Genomic DNA, 19,676 nt, shown 5'->3' with positions numbered 1-19,676 from the left:
GTACAGGAGTGAGGGGGCTGAGGGGAGAAAAAGAGGTGGGAGAAATACTCTATATACTGAGGTAGTTTTAGTACAGATATAGTGCTCTAAAAAGCAAACAAAAGCATACAGGAAGATGCAGGCTGTATTTTTTCACTTTGAAGCATGCATTAGATAGCTAACCTGTCTTTTTTTATGGTGTAAAGTAATATATCTCTCTTTCACTGATGCATGAATCTCAGATCCATGCTGATGGACTTTACTGAATGTGTTTTTTATCTGAAGGGATACTAAGGTACTCTTATACTGCATGAAAGAAATGACATACACACGCATAAAAACATTAGGCAACAGTAGTGCTAGCGTGAAATTTTATGTTGATTAAATTGGCTAAATAGAAAATCACTGATTTTTTTTCTAGCCCCCTGTATTTGCTTCCTCCTGTATGCCCCTGTGTTTGGTTCTCTTTCTCAACAGCAGTGCTGGGCAAAAACTCCAGCTAGACATGTGAAAACAAAGACATGGAAAGCAAAGACAAATAATTCTGAGCCTTTCTATACTACACCAGGCACAGCTTTTGTACTGATGCATCTGAACAGTGTTCTTATGTGTAAATATACTTTAGAGGCACCCTGCTGAGATCCTGTTAATTACCAAAGAAGATTAGAACTCTTCTGCTTAATGTGATCCTTTTTACCTTACAGTCTGTTCCAGCTGCATCAGTAATCAGACATTCACACTGTCCCTTCTGACTGGAAAGGGGATGTTTTCAAGCGAAGTCATTTGCCACAATCCTTAAGATGTAGCCTGGCAGAAATTCAATAACTGTTTGTGATATGCTCATTCAGCCTCACTCCTCAGTGGTTTTTAGGTCCTGGCATAAACAGCATTTCCCTTAATTCTAGCACTGAAGAGAAGAAAGGAGGCTGTCCTGTGTCTTGTTTTATTTATTTCAAGCTAACAAATGCACTAATCTGATACTACTGCAATTATATTTAGATTATCTCTGACATAGAAAGCAAATTGCATTTGCATTTCTGTTCAGAAATTAAAATGTGAAAATATGCGAATAAAATAACTTTACAAAAAGAAGAAAGAGTCCACAAGTTAAGATAAAAGTCAGGGTAAAATTGAAAATAAAGAGAAACTTACCCTATAATAGGAATAGTTTCAGAGCTGGAGGAGTTCTTGCATCTCAGTAATTTGGAATCCTTAGTTCAGGTAGCCACATACTTGTATTAATGCCAGAGTCTGAATAGATGTGCATACATGCATGTATGGGTGTGAATCGCTGTCTAGCGGTCTATATAATACAAAGATGTATCTATTGATATCCTACAAAATGAGAGACACTCTGTGCTGCCAGCTGAGATGCCTTGCCTTTGCCAGAGCGCTGTTGCTGCCTGGCTCTCTGAGGCTCGCAATCCAGTGGAGAGAGAAAGTGTGTGGGGGAAGAGAGATGCTCGCTAGCTGCTCTTATTTCTCCTTGTTTCCGTGGTGGTTAGTGGTGCATCGTTCAGCCGCTCGATTGTCACACTGACATGGTGCTGCCTGTCAGCGGTCATTAATGACTGAGCCCCTTCCCCTCCCCAGAGAGGAGCCGATGCTCCGCCGTGCCCAGATGCCGCGTAATACGCGCGGCTGCGCCAGCCGGGATGGCCGTGGGAAGCTGTCTGAGACGTGACACTGCTGCTTCGGATACGAATACACGAAACCAGCCTGTGCACGCTTCCAGATATCTCTTCCGATTTGTGGGAGCTACAGGGCATGCTTTGTGTTTGTACAGAACAGATTGGGTGGTCCAAATTTCCTTCCCCCCCCCCTTGTTTGTTTTTTTTTTTTCCATTTTTTTTCTTTTTTCTTTTTTTTTTTTAATGGTGTTATCTGTACTCAGAACAACTTATTAGAGATCACTGATGTTCTGCAAAGGCTACCGTAGTTCAGAAGACACTGTATGTTGAAACCACTCAGGAAAAATATGCTCTGCTTCACTGCCAGTTTTGGTACTTTTTTTAAGCGTAAGACAGGAAAAGATTTTACAGACTACACCCTTTCAAAAATTTGTCAAATATTACATTTTGCTGCCTGTATTTATGAGTAGAAAGTAAGAGCAATAATGCATCTTCCTGAGGAATAAAAATTCAGAACAAACTGAGAAAGGAGTTGGTTAAATAAAGTCAGTTACTTTCAGTCTCTGTCCACTTGAGTCTCTCTTTTATGGCCATCCAATTATATAAACAATAGGCTGCACAGATTTGTTCTTCCCTTTCTTCCTTCTTTCTCTCTTTATACCATGCTCTTTGGTGAAGAATTCATTTTTTCCCCATTTTCTGTGTCCATGAACAAAGAGTATACAAACTGTGAAGGTTTTAAAAATTGTAAAATAATTTGTGATTATCATCATCCCTTCTTCCAGATATACAAAACAATAAATGAGATAGATATTGTTAGGAAAAGGTTGAGATTTTTTTAATTATAAATACTATTTATATAAATGAAATTACTTTATAATAGAAGATGAACAATAATGAAGAACAAAGAATTGGTTATCAACAGGTCAAAAAAAAGAAAATGTTGGATCTCTTGTGTGAATTCAGTTCCACAGCCCTGACCGAGGCAGGCCACCCTCTAGTGGACTGAAGTGAGATGTGGTTCTCATTTCACACTCATCTACTTTGAAGAAAGGCTTACAGTTCTGTCTATTTATAATAAGAAAAATTTGTGAAGATTAGCAAATGGTGTAAATTAGAGTACTTTTTGCAACAGCAATAGCAACAGAATTCTATTATAATATGGTTGCTATTTTATGAATACTACATTTCATCTTGATTCACTTTGAGTCTGAGACCCTGGAACTGCATTGTTTTCAGTTTTATTCTGTAAGAAAATTATTTTACTCTCCATGAAAACACTTATTATGGAAAGTGAATTAAATTAATGCCAACTTCCTGAATAAATTTCAGGTTGTTATAACTGGTTAGAGCAAAACCACTCCTATTAGACTCACTGGTATTTACACTGTTTCTGTAATAAAGCAGCATTTTCCTCCTGCCACAAATTTTGAAATACTGCATTTAAACTAAGTACAGTGAACAAAGGTTTAATTTTTTTTAAAGATGTGTGCCATTCATTTTTCACTCATACAATTGAAATAATAGCATTTAAGTGACAGGTGTGTGCAAATATGTGAGCTATTCTAGATGAGGATAAGTAGCCAAGTAGCCCTTTGATATTCTCCCATTCTCTTATTATGGGCATTCCATTTTTTTCTAATGTGAGTTAAAGATTTATAAGAAAAAATTTGGGCTAACCCACCTTTCAGGTCTTCTTGCCTTAGTTTGGGATAGAGAACCCCTCAAGTCAGAAACATGTCATGTCACCTTTCTGTAGCCTCAGGGCTCATTGGTGAAACCTTGTTTCTCCTTTGCTCCCACAAAATGGGGCCTCTGTTAGTATGTAATGTTCACCACCATGCAAATACAACCCACTGTAAACTTCCCAAAGTGAACCTATGATCCTTCCCTGCTGCACAACCTAATGTCCCGTGTCAGATGGGATAATGCTCAGGATGTGTTAAGTAAGCACAACCCAAAGCCAGAAAAGTAAGACTTCTTGCCATGCTAGCCCCCACAAGAAAAATGGTAATCCTTCGTGATCTCAGCCATGTCCTACCTATCCCGCCAAAAGGTATTAACCTGTGCTACAGGTGGGATAATGGTTGGAGTAAGAGAAAAGAAAATTTCCAAAATTTTAGGAAAAGTTGAAAATACAAAAATGTTCTGTTAAAGCCAAATAAATACCATTTATCTTAGCCAGTAGAGAAACAGAAGATCTGGGGGAAAGGGAATAGGTGGGGACAAGCATTGCCCTTACATGAAAGCTTTCTTGGGTTTTGCCCCTAACTGCCTCACGTACTCACTGTCGTTCATTCAAAATCTGGCTTTCTAATTAACGTGAGAATCATGCAAAAACATATTCAATGATTTGACATGTGAAATTAAGATTACAGAAGTGCTTCATTTTGGTTGATTGGTATGGACTGTGTAATTAGAGGGCTAGATAATTAAGTCAGCTAAAGTATACTTGCATGAAGAAAGTCAGTTCTTATGACAGACTATATACACAAAGTGCCTCCTTGATAGGCATACATTTACATATTAGTTAAAATGTTATTATATGATAATAAAGTTATGTTTCATACAGAAAAGTGAAATAATTGAATTTTGTAATTTAGGTAATGCAAAAGAGTAATTTTTTTTCCAAACTGTCTGCAGGAGAAAAGTGTCTATTCTAACCAATACAATTATGATTATTAAAGTTCATTAAACTATTTTCCTGCTGATTTCACTATGGTGCTTGTTGGTTTTAAAATAGCAATGTAATCTATTTTATCAGAATCATATATATGTAGCTTAATAAGTTACAGGATATAAAAAAAATTCTCTCAGACTGACAGAGAGATGATGAAATTAATGTAGACTAACTCCTGCAATTTATTTAGCATTCATTTTATCTGATTACTGAGTGCACGTGAAATAAACTAATTAATTAGTTGTTTGTAATGGACAATAAACACTGCATAAAAACCTTAGTTATTAAAATACAGTGGTTCTGTGTTTGCATTTTTCTCAAAATTTGAAGAGGATTTCAAAACTTTTCGCCTTTTTTCTTTACATAGAAAGGTGGAGCATCCTTGGGCCTTAATATCACAGAATACACTGAGTTGGAAGGGACCCACAAGGATCATTGAGTCCAGCTCTTAGCCCTGCACAGGACCATCCCCAAGAGTCATACCATGTGCCTGAGAGTATCATCCAAATGCTTCTTGAACTCTGTCAGGCTTGATGCTGTGACCTGTAGGCTTGTTGTGGTTCAGGGTATTAACTGTGACCATTTCTAGTGTTTTTAGGCTCTGAGACCACAGCTACATTTAGAATGCAGCAAGTGTAATTAAGGACTGTAATAAATACTATGCAGTTAAAATAAAAAACCCACAACTATTTGATTTAAATTCTTAGATGACACACTTTATGTCAGAAATTGGCAATTAAGACATTTAAGTGTGTATCCGAACAGATTATCCCCATGTGTAAAAGAAACAACATTTTTTGAGTAGCTTTATCACTTATGACTACACGTGTCCCTATCCTGGTTTCTGAGGCACCATGCCTACAAGAAGGAGGGTTCAGTGGTGGCTTTTCTCACTTTCTTCTTGTATCCCTTAGAGTAAAAAAAGACATGAGCTGGTATTTGTTTGACAGATTAATTCTCACCAGTTCTGCAAAGCACACCCTTAGTGTATCTTCCATGTGGGATGTGAGGAGGTATTCCTTTCTGAGTGAAGGTCCAGGATTGCTCAGATTCAAAGAAATCTGCTTTTTGGTGTCATCAGTTAACTTATTAATTGATTTATTAATAATAGCCAGTTATCATTGTGTGATTTGCCTGGAAGAGAGAAAAAAGAGCCATCACTTCATGTAACCCCATTCTGCCAGCATTTTCAGTGCAATGTCATCAATCTGACATTGTCATGCACATTTTTAGGTATTATGGCCAGACTATTGACATTTTCCTATTAGGGTTATGCTTCAATACAGACAAGGAGTAATTTTTATTAATTTGTATCCCTCTAAAATTGAATCATTTTTCAATGATAAGCAAAAGCGACATTTCTAGCTCATTTTTGTCTTTTTTGAAGATGAAAGGCTTGTTGCCAACAATGAATTCAAATTTCTACAGTTGTTCTTCATAATGGAAAGTGTTATGCTCAGATTATTTAACCTGCTACCAAGTTTCTTTTATCAGATCTAAGAGTTAGTGTTGATAAGATAGCATAGTTTCCTAAAGCAGAGTGAAATAAATCTAAACCATGAATCTGTAAATAATGTCACATAAGGAACACATCACATCTACCCAAAGCCCCACTTACTTTATTAAAAGCTAGGTAGGTTCTAGGTGCCATATGAGTTAGCAAAATCTGGAACTGCATAGTAAAAAGAGCCTTATAGTACAGGCAAATTCAATCAGGTGTGTGATGGGGTTGATGAAAGCAGTGGTGATGAGCTCATCTTGGTGATCAAGGAGATTTTGCATAGTTCAGCAAATTTGCCTGTTCATTTAGCAACTGTGTTCTATAAAACAGAAAGTACAAGATCCCAAGCAAGAGCTATATTCTCTTTCTTCATTATAGGTCCCAGAGCTATAGTCAGCCTTCCTCAGGAGTGGTTTAAGGTCTGAAAAGTCTTAACATGTCTTATATCTACTGAATCCAACACAGAGTGATATCTGAGTTCTTCTAATTTTCATCCTCGACCCTATTTTAATAGGCAATAATCCCCACCATATCAGCATGTGCTGAAGGCTGGAAGTCTTCATATGAGTCACACATAGCAACCACAGCCTCCCTGTGTCACGTGGGACTCAATGAAGATGCAATAGTGAAAAACAGCTAGAGAATGTTTATATGGAACTGGATTGGGTAGATGAAATATCTGTAAAGCAATTTTCAATCTCGGTGTATATATTTCATTTAAAAATTCATTTCATCTCAGTAAGTTTATGTCTAGTAGTGACATCTCAGGTTTTGTAGCGCTTTTGTAGCGAGTAATTAAGTTATGACTTACTGGGATCTTCTCAATAGTAGGCCTTTAGGACCGAGATGCTCTTATTGATTTCTTAAGGATCTGCTTGTTATTCATGGGACCTAGAATGTGCATGGGATATATCTGTTAGTGTCATGGCTCTTTGAGCTAATCTGTAATTAAGGTTGATGAAGAAAAGTGTCAGTAATGATTTGAATATAAGGCCTAGAATTTTCATCCTGGTGGTGATTTGTTGTAATTCTTATGGGTGGTGATGAGTCTTGATCTTCTTGTCCTTATAGAGAGGATTTTTTCAATTTCTTTGCTCATATCTATTTTCCTTTCTATGGAATATTAACTGATGTTTCATGTGAAACAGGTTTATCCTTTTTCTGTTGACATTGTGTGGTGTGGCAAATAGTACATGATCAGTGAGAGGAAACGTCCTTCTCAATTTTTTTAAAATGTAGCCACTTAATTTATCCCTGATAATGTCACACTTGTCACAATATATGGCATATATATATGACAAGTCTCCATGTGTTTCTCAGGGGCAGAACTTTGGACCTGAATTTCTTTCCTTTTTTGATGAAACTAAACAGACTATTTTTGTTACATTTTATTGTGTTTTAGTATTAAAAGTGGATGGAGTACAATAGCAATTCTAGATTACGTGCTTTTCATAACTATTTGCACAAGAGCTATATTGGCTATTTAGAAAACTTTAGAGTCACTAAGTTAAATATTAGAACTAAAATGTCATTCTGCTTTTAGTTACTTTTACTCTGAGGCTAGGAGAAGCATCAGAGTTATTTTCCCATGCCACCAATAGCATGAATTTATCTTGGTGATGACAAGAAACAGCATGAATAAGTGCAGTGTGTGTTCAGAATATAGTTACCTAATGATAGTTTAAATCAAGTACACTAATCTATTGCACTGTAATGGGTACCAAAATGAAGTTCTTAGTAGTTTAGTTGACAATTTTATTTTTTTCAAGTTGCAGATCTAGAAAATTAATTGAAAGGCCACTGGAACATACAACATCCTTACTGATTAAAGTCCAAACAATGTAATTAAGAATGCAGTAAACATTTTCCCTTTCATCTGTCATTTGACTACAAAAAACCATGGGTGCACGTTACGTATTTATCTTTAAATATAAAGCTATATTTACATCAGTAAGTTTGGGTAAAAAGGATCATGTACATAATGACTTACTGGAGGAGGAGCTGATTCAGAGGCTTTCACATAGAACCCATTACTAAGGAAACCACTTATTTTGTCTGTGCATGTTTTGAATAGTTGTCTCATTTGAAGTCTGGTGCTTGGACACTGAGGATTGCATTAAAGCACTGAGAAAGAGGCAAGGAAAACAAAAGAGGCATAAACCACTCTAAGGAGTAGAGAGTATTGCATTAAATGCTTATGAAAGTGTACATATCTGTATATATTTGAAAGATTTGTATATATATATATATATATGTATGCATTTTTATTGTTTTGTTCCTACAAAAAACGACTTGAAAATATTAATAAGTAAAGCAGGGAAAGCAGATGTTGTTTTGTCCTGCATTTTGCATGCCTCTATTGTAAGGACTCTTGAGAAATCTGGTGTACTATTTAGGTAGCAACAAATATGAGTTTTGATTTTCATTCCCTGACATGAAACAGGGTATTATATTGAAGTAGAAAGATGTCCCGATCCACTAGTAATGGCTAAAACAAGGCTGCAGGGATGGTTATGCATTCAACAGTTGATCAGACCTTTGCTTGGAAAGTGAGTCTGTTTTGGCAAAATTCCTTGATGAAGGTTAAGACATGACTGCAAATACACACTCGGACATACTTATGTTGTATTTGGGCCACCACATTTATCCCCCACGAATAGCACATAAATTCTGTGCTGACCAAACGCTTATATTAACAATGATATGTATTGATATGCTCAGAAACAAAAGGTTGCCTTGGTACAGCCAGATAAATCTGGTTTGATGGGATGTATTTTTAAACTATAAGCATTTAAATAACTTGGAACTGATTTCAAAGTATTCCTCAAAGATCAGAATTGATCACAAATAAGCTCAAAGTGTCAGAGAAATGTAGAAATCTTACAGATTACCAGAGAACTGTAGGGAAATTAAGTTTGTGGCCAACAAATGTTCTTATCCAGTATATCCAGTATATGAATTAGTTTATCAGTTTGCTTTTCTGTCAAACAGGATAGAAAGCTGAAGACAAAGGTGGAAATACCCATTTTTAAGGCCTACAAGGCAATGGCTCTGTAGGGTCATGTGACAACAAAAACAGTACTACAGAAAGTTAGTTTCCCCTGTGTTTAGTGTGTGTTAATGTCAATTTATTTTTAAATGAATAGACTTAAGTCATCAGCCATTGCCATCTGATATGTCTGATGAATAATTATTGTTGCATACTTCATAAGCCATTTTATGTGGAGGTCAATAAGCTAAGATGATCCCAGCTTGGGGGCAAGAAACTGGAATCCTTTATTGGACTCACAAGTTCATATTTAAAGGGTTTAGGGTCTACATATTCAACAGGGGGTTTGCATATTCATTCTATTACAACTAGGGGCTTTTACAGGGATGAAGTAAAAGGGGAAAACCCAGGTTAACAAATCTGAGTTTTTAACACATACATCATAGGGGAAAACCCATTTTATCTTGGGGGAATTACAAGGGGAAAAAAGGTATTCGGGTTTACAGAATGCACAGGATCCAGGAAACACAAAGGGAGAGATAAAGCACAATAGGTCTTCTGCACAGGTTTGATGAGATCAGGGTGTGGACTCTGGCTTGGGCAGGACGCTCCACACTGATGATATCTCATTTACTTCTTAAACTGAGGTTCTTTCCTCAGCTTTTGTAGTCCACGGCTTTTTGCAAAGACCACTCAAATCACTCTCTGCATACATTATATTTTGGGATCCAACAATTTTGGGTGACAAAGTTTACTTTTAAAGCTAATATTCTTTAAAGGGATTTATATGTGTGCCTGTGTGCACAATTAATGAACAGCCTGTCCCTATAGATTTTTTCTTTAACTTCTTGACTGTTAAAGCGGGGGGGTGTGGAAATGACAGCTGCGGTAAAGCTGACAAGCTGACGTGTCCTTGCCTTGACTTAGTTGAACAATTTTGGGTGAAGCAAAATAAATGTCTTTAGATTACACAGAGATATCAGAACTCATTTGTCTCAGCTAAGAAATACCAATTTTTAATATTTCAGAATATTTGTATTTGCTCAATACTGTACTGGTTATGTTTGCTCTCTGCTACCTTATTGCAAGAACTCACAACATGCCTCAAGGAACACTAAAATCATTGCTATTCATTATCCTTAAATTTTTGTTTGCAGCAAGAAATAAGATCTTCAGTGTTTTTCGTAATACTGACCATTTCCTTTATGGTGTAACTGGTATGTTTCCAAAAAATGCATTCAGCCTCTAACTCCCATCAGTATTATCATAAAAGAGGTGAAATCAATATTTTTAATAAAATAATGAGATAGGTACTCTCAGAGAAAGCTAACATCTCTTTCGTTACAAGGGTAAGTTTATCGGGTGAGGACCAGGACCATTTGATACTGAAATAATTAAGAGTTAATAATTTAATTTGCAATTCAAGTTACCAGAGAACAAGAACTAACATTTTGTAATGACTTAAATATTTGGTAATTGGGTAAAATTGTAATATAAAAGGCAGTAAATGACATAAATAATTGTTTAGTGCCAAGTAAATTTTATGATAATATCATTGTGAGGAGAGGGCAACGGATGGGTTGAATGGGAGAAGGAGGAACCTAGGAATGTCATTCAGAAAGGCTGTTTGAGCATTAATAATAGAAATGGGATTACACTCTAAGCAGTCGACAATGAAAGGTCATTTGGAGCCAGTAAAATGTAATTCTGCTGTAAATTGTGGGCTTATTAGAAATAACTGAGGAGGAGACCATACCTCTATATTACTAGTTGATCAAGAGCTGTGAGCTCACAGCATGGCACAGCTGTGGAAAAAAGCAAATATGTCCTAGGATGCTCCAGGATTGTTGTTCCCAGTTGTTCCAGGAGCAGTAAGGAATTAGTAACACTTTGGACACTTCATTTAGAATAATTAATTCAGTTGTGATTTTGTGCTTGAAAAACATTCTGAACTCTAACTGGAACACATGCAATTAAATATTACTCAGATGACAGCAGAGCCTGCATTACAAAGGGGTTTATAAAACCTTGCCTTGTATAGTGTAGGAGAGTTGGGGAGAAAATAAGATTCTTGCTGATAAATATGTCCTGCTGGTACACAGTGAGGTAAAGGTAGCAGAACAATCAAATTTGTATGTGACTATGATTCAATTTAACTCTGGAAATTAAAAGAGTATTAGGGGTTTTTTTCTTCACATTTTAGTCATCACATCCTGGAATAAATTTCCAGTGGAAATAGTTTGGGTAGAAAATTGAAACCAAGAGCAAACCAAAACAACCACAACTCAGATGAAATCAATCACTAGCAAAGAAACCTCTTTAGAGATACTGATTGGTATAGTTATAAAAGAGGTGCATTTACAAATAGCTGACTTCATGCCTACAGAAAAAGCTAGACTTAATATTTTAGGAAGACCTTTCCAGTCCTTTTTTTGCTTATCAAAGATAAAACCTACATATCAGATTTCTGTATGAATCTAGTCCTCATCTGTATGTTCTAAAATCTATTGAGCTCTTTTTGATAATCTTGAATATTTGTGACTATTGGAATTTATAACTCGACAACTGGTGGGAATACTCATTTTTCAATGTTAAAACAGCTTTTCTCAATATTTACCCAGGTAAGTACAAATAAAGCAAATACAAGTTTAGTAATTTACATTTACTTGCCATTATAAAATAGTACTTTAACTATCTCTACATGCAAATAATTGAGTGGCACTGCAGAAAGTTCAGAAGAAAAAAGGAAACTAATATCCATATAATAGTCTTTAATTTCCACTTTTCTAGTAAGTTCTAGAAACAGTAATGCCTTTGATAATATTCTCTAAAGCAAATTTTCAGGCCTTAGATTTTACCCAAAGTTTTGTTCAGCTACAAGGAAGTTGCAAAAAGCCTTACATGCACAAACAAAAAAAATGCATATAAGCCTCTTTATCTGATATTCAAAATCCTCAAGCCCCAAAATTGCCTAACTTTTTAGTGTGATCTTTCAGCACTCCTAATTTTGCTGACATCTACTTTTTCTTTGAGTAGCTGTAAGAAATAGCTGCAATAAATCTACTTCTTAGATACATCTGTATTTCTTCCTTGAGCCTTAGGTTGAACTTCTCTTTAGCTAATAGGCCATCGATATGTTCAGCCATCTCCTGAAGTGGCTTTAATAGGCATGCACATTAACTCATTTCATAGTTTCCTACAGAGAGATATTCATCAAGGTAACAAACTTGATGATGGAAGAGTGTATTCTTCTCATTACTGCTAATTCGAATGTTATGCCAAATAGGCTTTCAGGAACCAGAATACAGATAGTTATGACCTTAATGAAATAGTAATAACATTCAAACTGGAAACCCAAGAAATTAAAATGCATGGGTTGAAGAGGGAGGAATCAAACTGCTGATACATTCTCATATTTTCCTAACTGTACTCTCAGGACACATATTTTTACAATGGCTGCTGTTATGTCAAATGGAGAATATTGAACTAAACATAAGGGAAACTCAATACTGCTATTTAAAAATGTGCTTCAGGAGTAACCTAAATGGTGAATAATTTGCTACGTCAGGCAGGAGCACTAACTTTTGACCAGGAGAGGAGATTCTAGTAATTCCATTAATTCCACTAACCCCTCCTGAGACCATTGTGGTTCTGGGTATGAGTGCGGCTACTTTTGGAGAAAAGCCAAACTCTTCATTGCTGCCTTTAACTGAATATTCCTAACTGAGCAACTATAAATTACCTTAGACTTTGAATCTCACTTTCCACAGATTCATCTTCCCTGTGCCCAGTCTTTTTCCTCCTCACATGATTGTGCAAAGAACATGAAATTGCTTTCTCCCACCTTGTCCCTAATTTTTACAAAAAGCAGTTCACCTTTTCTCTGAAGTCTTCCTCGCCGACTTCTCAGGTCTTTGTCCTTGCTAACTTCTGGCCAGAGGGATAGCGACTGCAGTCCTCTGCTTCCTCATTCAGGGTGTCTTATACATCACACACTTTCAAGGATATCAGTGGTAGGCCTGACACTTGCTGCTTGTGTGTAATCTCTCCCTTCCTTTGGGTGTGGCAGAAAGACTCCTGTAATCTTGGTTTATGGACTACTCTGAAGTGGTCTGCTTTAGGAGGGCTCAACGCACGGCCAGTCTGACCCTAGGACATTGCTGCCTGTGTAAGAACTGCTTAATAGGCTCTGCTTCTGTGTTCCTTCTTTCTGATACAGAATGAGCATGGGGCAGGCAGGAGAAACACTTATGGAAAGGATAAGTGCTGCCTGAGCAACAGCTGCCCCTCACTGCAATGCTCCTAGCTGCTGCAACCCTGTTTCCTAGTTTACATCATGGAAAGGTAAAATCATGGGTGCAGTCCATTTTTTTTCTTTTAGGTGTAAAACAGCTGAAGCATATATATATATATGCATATATATATATATATATATATATATATATTTCATGGGTAAATGCTTTGAAAGCTTGTAAGGCAAATAAATTGAAAGGTCAGTATTCTGGCTTGGGTGAACTGGTGAGGGAAACTTTTACTTGGCATATGCCAGTATGACCTTTTTTTGCCCATGATAAGCACAACTGCACTTCAAGGGTTCTAGGGTGCTGATTGTCCCAAATATCCAGTATGTAGGGAAGTCTATACTGCTCTGCCTTGAATAAATTTTGGTTCTATAAAGCTTGAAGATCTATCTTCAGAATTCACTAAAACCCATTTAAATATTTATTTATAAATTGCTCTGACATCTTCAGTATATTTATGGTCAACACCTATTTCTGCGCTTTATATAAATGTCCTGCAGCTGGCTTTTTTTTTTTTAAACTGAGTCCAAATTTTATGATCTTGGCTAAGGAGAAGTACAGTATGAATTATTATCCTTGTTCTTTAGTTTTTATGGTTCTTCTCTGTCAGCCTAAGTGGCAAATGCATTTTAAAGCAAATCAAATAACAACAAATTAAGCTTTTTTTTTTTTCCTTTTTCTTAACTAAAAAGTTAAGATATGCCAATTAACTGGCTTCAACACCATCAATAGGCAGGGTAAAAAAAGATCCAGAATTTAAAACCAAACGTCCCAACGCATAAGCTGTCTCTTGCACAGGTTTGTTACTGTGAATTACTAGTTTTACCTGTATTAGTTTGAGCATAAATGTGTCACAATCTTTAAACAGTATGATTAATCAACCCTTTCAGAAGGTTTAGTATTAAAGAGCTCTATAGTACATGACAAATCTTTTTGCTTTGAGAATCATACTTCTATTATTTTACCTATGTGTAGATCCCGTGAATATTAAAAATTTCATAGGCTTTTAAAATGGTTTAAAGAAAGAGAGAAACTGCTTCTAAACAATGCAAGGCTATAGGTCTTTATTTTTGAAAGTGTTCAATAGGCTCTATAAACACATACCTCACCTTTAATACCATGTAATTCCATATTTCAGTAGTTCAGTGGGATAATGCACTGACTCTCTAAAGAGCTTGTGGAAATGAAGCATTTAACATCAGCATCATGGGGCTTATTTGGTAGCTCATTTGCAGGAATTTATTGATAACATCTCAAGGAATCATGGAATCATTCTCATTTTTGTTGACAAATCATTCCAAAACACACTTGCAGAGAATAAGATAGATGTGGTAATAAAATGTTTTACATTATGGGGTTCAGAACTAAAGTTTTATAAAGAGAAATTTACTGCTGATTTTCTTGAAGCCATGAAAAATGTGAGATAGTGTCTGTCATGGTAGCTATTACAACATATGCTATGATAACTTTTCCAAGGCCTATTGTAAACTCTGTTTATATGCTTGGAAATCAAATTACCTGTAAGCTAAAAAAAAAGCAAGAGCGAGGTACATATTTGACTGAGGAGCATATGTAAGTGAAAACCTGGGCAAAGTGTTGGTTTTTTGAAGAAAGTTTGTGAATTACTGATTTCAGTGTGATCAGAATTTCACCTCTAGGTTTAAGAAATATTAGTACAAAGGTATTTTAGAAAGAGGAATAAAAGAACAAGTAATTTTTGAGATATGCAGCTCATTAACATTTAATTTTCTGTATATATTCCTGGATGACATTTGCTGCAATGCTATTTCTGTCCTGCTTTTTGTATGTGTCCATCCATGCATGTGTGGATATGTGTTTCTAGTGAATTTTGTTTTAGATAACACAAGTGTATCTGCAGATGAAATGATCCCAGTACTTAACCATAGTTTTAAATTAACAAAAGCTCTGAAAATATTTTAAATTGCAGTGGAAGAACAGCAACATTTTCGTTAGTAAAACTACCCCTGATTGTTATTTGCACGATTATCTGCAACAGCAATAATAAGGCACGTGCCATTAAAACAGAAATAAAAATATATCTTTTCATAAGGATCTAAGGTGGCTCAGGGAGAGATAAATTTGTGAAGTCTTACTCCTGGAATCCATTTCACAGATGCACAACAGTACTGGTACTGTTGTGAATATGTTCTTCTAATACTTCTTTTAAAAATAGAAGTTAATGTAACTGCTCCTTCTGGTTTATCTGTTTATCAGTTTTGAAGTAGTGCTGATTTTGAGTGGAGTCTGTAAAGTGTACAGATTTTCAAGAAAACGTCAGTTACTCTTTTTAATAATTTTTCTATATTGCCAACAGGTTAGTTGCATCAGAACCTGTTTTCCATTCTCAAGTTGTGTAATAGCTGTGGGACGTTTTCTCAGCTGCTGCCTTGGAGATGGAGTTCATTTCACAAATCCACTCTACTGCCTTAAGTCCTCATTAAACTTTCATGATTTTTTAAAGCAGAAGTTTGTCTTTATACAAGTAAATAATTAAGTCATAAATATTTGGAAAATACACCTTATTTATTGATATATTCCTGTATCAGCAAGTATGCCTGCACACTAATATGATAAGATGGTGAATATGTATTTCAGTGCTGCAGGGTGGTGTCCCAGTATACTTCTTTTTCTCTTTTGACCTTTTTCTGAAGCAAAGGCATAATTTTCCCTGAACTGTTCTAGTTGACCCACCAATCAATCAGTATTATCATAAGCTCACATTGTGGTATATGGATGAACAAATGATTTAAATCTTCCCAAGTTCTAAATATCTTTCAAGCATTTAAATTGGCATATTGTTTCTAAGGCTGAGTAGTAATGAGTTATGGTTTATAGGCAGCAACTCAAATTTGTTACTTAGTTGTTCATTATTAGTACTCCTTATTCTTGTTTTGTATTACAATCTATTGAAAAAACAGCTGAAAAGGAGAAGAGATGCAAAAGAAAAGAGCTGCATGGTTCTACCTTCATGCCTCTCTCCTTGGCGAGTGTTCCCATTGGGCAGCATTCAAGCATGCAGGCACTCAGAGTGTCTCAGGCTGTTGTTGGCTCTGAGGTGGGTGGAAACAGTTCACAAAGGGACTAAGCAATACCCAGACTAAGAGTGCATGGCTGGGAGCAGGAAAGATAAACAGTTATAGCAAGGAAAGGGATATGGTGAAAAAGTTCTGGTCCTCTGAGAGCAGCAAGCTCTTGCCAGTCTGGTACTGGGCTGTAAAAAACCTTTGCAGATTAATTTGCTGGTTGCAGTTTTTCCAACCTTCTGCCATCAGCAGCTGCATTTCCCAACCCCTCCATGGGCTCTCCTCTGACACTTTGCTCGTCCCTGTCTGTATATTGATAGTTGATCAGTGGCAACAGGTGAATAGAGATCTATGTTCTTAGCATGCTGAAGCAGTGCAACGAGTTATAGATCCAACAAATGCTGGAGCCAGGAAAAGATTTTGATAACAGCAAAGAGAAGATTATGGCAATCAGCTGTTAGACAGGCTGAAGTTAGACTAGTGAAGTACTACATGATAATGCCTCAGGAGCAGGCTGATGTGTCTGTGGATTACATCACTATTGAAAGAAGCACATCCTCCTTTCTGGGCTTGATTTCACTCTAATATTGACTGTTGGCAGAAGAACTTGAAAGGGGAGCCAATATGGAGCCACGTTTTTCCCACTCTTCAGCTACTGCTGAAAAAAATTTGTATTGAACTGTGACCTAACTTGGAAGCAATAGGAAATATTTCTCTGAGTACAAAAATAAGGCTGGGAAACTGGCTGATGGAAAAAGATGTGAAAGTCAGATAGAAAAATCAGAGAAGCAAGGGTGAGTGAAACAAAAATGTGTAGTACAAAGTCTAATTAGGAACTAATATGATTTTTCAGTTATAAGCTGGGAGTTGTAATTGAAAGTGTCAGAGGAAGAGAGAGATCTGGCTTTATTAGTCTCATGGTGACTAAAGCCATAAATGTGACATGGCAATGAAAAAAGACAAGTGTAAAGACGTATCAGGATGTATTACAGCATTTTTAGAAGTGGAAAGAAAATATTAAAGGCAATGTACATGGTACTGATGGGATTTAATCTGAAATTCTGTTAGTAGTTTTGGTCACTTGTGCTCAAAACATGAATTCCAAAAGTAAGAAGTTCAAGATGGGTAACTAAAGCTGAGAAAATAGAGACTGCGTTATACAGATATTATTAAAAATTCTCGTTAATTATCCTTTCAGAATAAAGAAAGCCACTGACAGAGTAAGAATGTTTAAGTTGTAGAACAATGTTAGCAGAAGAACAAATGATGGTTTATTTGGCAGAAATGAGAGACAGTAACTATCTGGGAGTGAGATTCTAGATTAGAAGTAAATGTGCTGGCTTGGTTCTTTGTCCTAGTCTATGAAACAACTTGATCTTTTTGTCACATGGAATATATAAAATACATAATTCTAAAAGCTGGAAACTAGACAGAAATCAAAAGGATCTTTTTCTAAATTAAAGATTTTTAATCTTTCCTCTACCCTGTACTAGAAATGCTAGAGGGTAAAGTGGGAGGAACTGTGAACATGCTGCCTTCACAGAGAAAAAAATTAGAAATAACCTACTAATTATTATCCCTGGACACAAAGGACAGATTTTCTGAGTGAAAGTTGTATATTGCAATAATTCCTCTCTTAAGCCTTCAAAGCACAAAAAGTCGGGTTATATGATAATATCTATAATGAGATGTAGGACTGTAAACAAATAAAAACATTCAATTTGTTCAGTTGTTTGTAACATCTATATAACTGATAAGATTAACAATTTACCTGTTTTCTTTCAATAATTAATAAAACTAAATAATAAATTTCAGTGAAAAAATATATGGAAATGTGTGTTCCTTTCAGTATCTTCTGCTTTTTTGATTTGATTACACCTCTGCACACAAAAATAAGTCTTTTCTAGAAATATTTTTCCATTAATATTTTTTGCATTCCAGATAGAGATGTTGGCATTTTTCTTTTAGAAGAAAGATGACATGGTAGTGTCCACTAAACAGCTTCATCCCTTAGATAGGTATATGGACTGTTGTTTTCTGAAAAGTGACCATCTTAAAGAATATATGTATGAAATGCATAAATTCCTCCATTTCAGACCAAGCTCTGGCTCTCAATTCCATAGTGGGGATGAAAGATAATAGTGACTATAAAGTTTGTATACAGTATAATAAAACCTTTGTATGTATTTTAAGGGTTTGTTTATAAGCACGGAAGTGCAAATACAACTCTCTGTGGACAGAGACATGAGGTTTGGTCTTGGGAAAAATCTAACCTGAATAATAGATGTGTTGTGTTAATCCTTTGTTGTGTAGATGTTGTCAGTACTGAGCCTGTCACTACTGATTGTTAATGAGATTTTGGTTCATTAGATAAAAAAGCTAAAACTATGTTATGTCACAATTTCAGATTGTTTGTTAATAACATTTATTTTTCATTCTCTTTCTCACTTGTGAACATTCTCGTTTGTTTCTCTTAAAAAGATTATTATACTGCAATAGGTGAAAAAGTGAGTGTTCACAGTGGTTTTCTTACCTTTTAAATTTTCTATGTGTTGTCAGGAACGCTGTATGATGTGTAAGTGGCATTTAGTTTTAACTGTAATATTCTCATTAATATTAAATAAGGAATAAAGGTAATTATATTGATTTCAACACAATCTAATAGGACAAGTGGGTTCAGTCTCTTAATGATGGACTTTCTAAATGATCTTTGCCCTTTTCCTTCTCTGTCCTCAGCTGTTACAACACTGTGGATATAAGCTTATTGACTGTGACATGCCGGAAATCATAGCAGTAGCAATAAAATAATTCAATTTTTTCATTATTTTCTAGCATAAGATCTTATAATTTTACTAATTTTTACTCTTCTTGTATTAGTATTATTCTTCAGATTAAGAGGTTTTTATTCTCGGTATCCTTTAAGGCCCTTTTGGCCATCATATCAACCCATTTACTTTATTCCATAAATTCACATGGCACTTTGAATATGATACATATCTGTAAAGTGTTCTGCTAGTACTGATCATCCCTATCACAAACAGTGAAACCCCAGTGAGTTGGCTCATCATTGAGCATTACACTGTGAACTGCTTTTATGTGTTTATGTCATAATAACCGCAGCTGTGTCCACTCAGAGCTCCTTGTGCACCCTCAGCCTTCTCACTGGTGGGGTGGGGTGAGAGGCAGAAAAGTCACTGACTCTATGTAAGCTCTGCTCAGCAATATCTAAAACACCCCTGTGGTATTGACACTATTTCCAGTACAAATCCCAAACACAGACCCATATCAGCAGCTGTGAAGGGAGTTAACTCTATCCCAGCCGAAACTAGCACAGTACATGAGAAAATAATATTTTAATAGAAGGAAAAGCTCTCTGCTTGTGTCATAATAACTACTTATTTTATTGCAAATGAAGTTTGATATAGCTTCAGGAATGCTGACCTATATGTCTTTGCCCAGTGGTGTGAGAAAGGGGTCTCAAATGAATACTGAATTTTTTGTAGAATGTCTGCACAACTTCCACATGTAAAATTTTATAGTAGTGTTTTTAT

At 35.9% G+C, this 19,676-nt stretch overlaps 2 protein-coding genes across 3 annotated transcripts in view; one reads left to right on the top strand and one right to left on the bottom strand.

Moving 5' to 3' along the window:
• The window catches only part of LRRN3 (leucine rich repeat neuronal 3), a 34,389-nt gene extending 32,562 nt beyond the window's left edge, over positions 1 to 1,827 (bottom strand). Inside the window, exon 1 of the mRNA XM_051795485.1 lies at positions 1,132 to 1,827. The gene's annotated coding sequence lies outside the window, so the exon portion shown is untranslated. The remainder of the gene's footprint in view (positions 1 to 1,131) is intronic.
• IMMP2L (inner mitochondrial membrane peptidase subunit 2) overlaps positions 1 to 19,676 on the top strand; it is a 427,044-nt gene that overhangs the window by 207,679 nt on the left and 199,689 nt on the right. The gene's annotated exons all lie outside the window — the stretch shown is intronic.

This window comes from Manacus candei, unplaced genomic scaffold (assembly GCF_025592945.1).
Source record: "Manacus candei isolate 608988 ecotype Guabito, Panama unplaced genomic scaffold, ASM2559294v1 h1tg000043l, whole genome shotgun sequence".
Classification (NCBI taxonomy): domain Eukaryota; kingdom Metazoa; phylum Chordata; class Aves; order Passeriformes; family Pipridae; genus Manacus; species Manacus candei.
The sequence above is the reverse complement of the archived record's forward strand: the minus strand, read 5'-3'. Positions and strand labels throughout refer to the sequence as shown.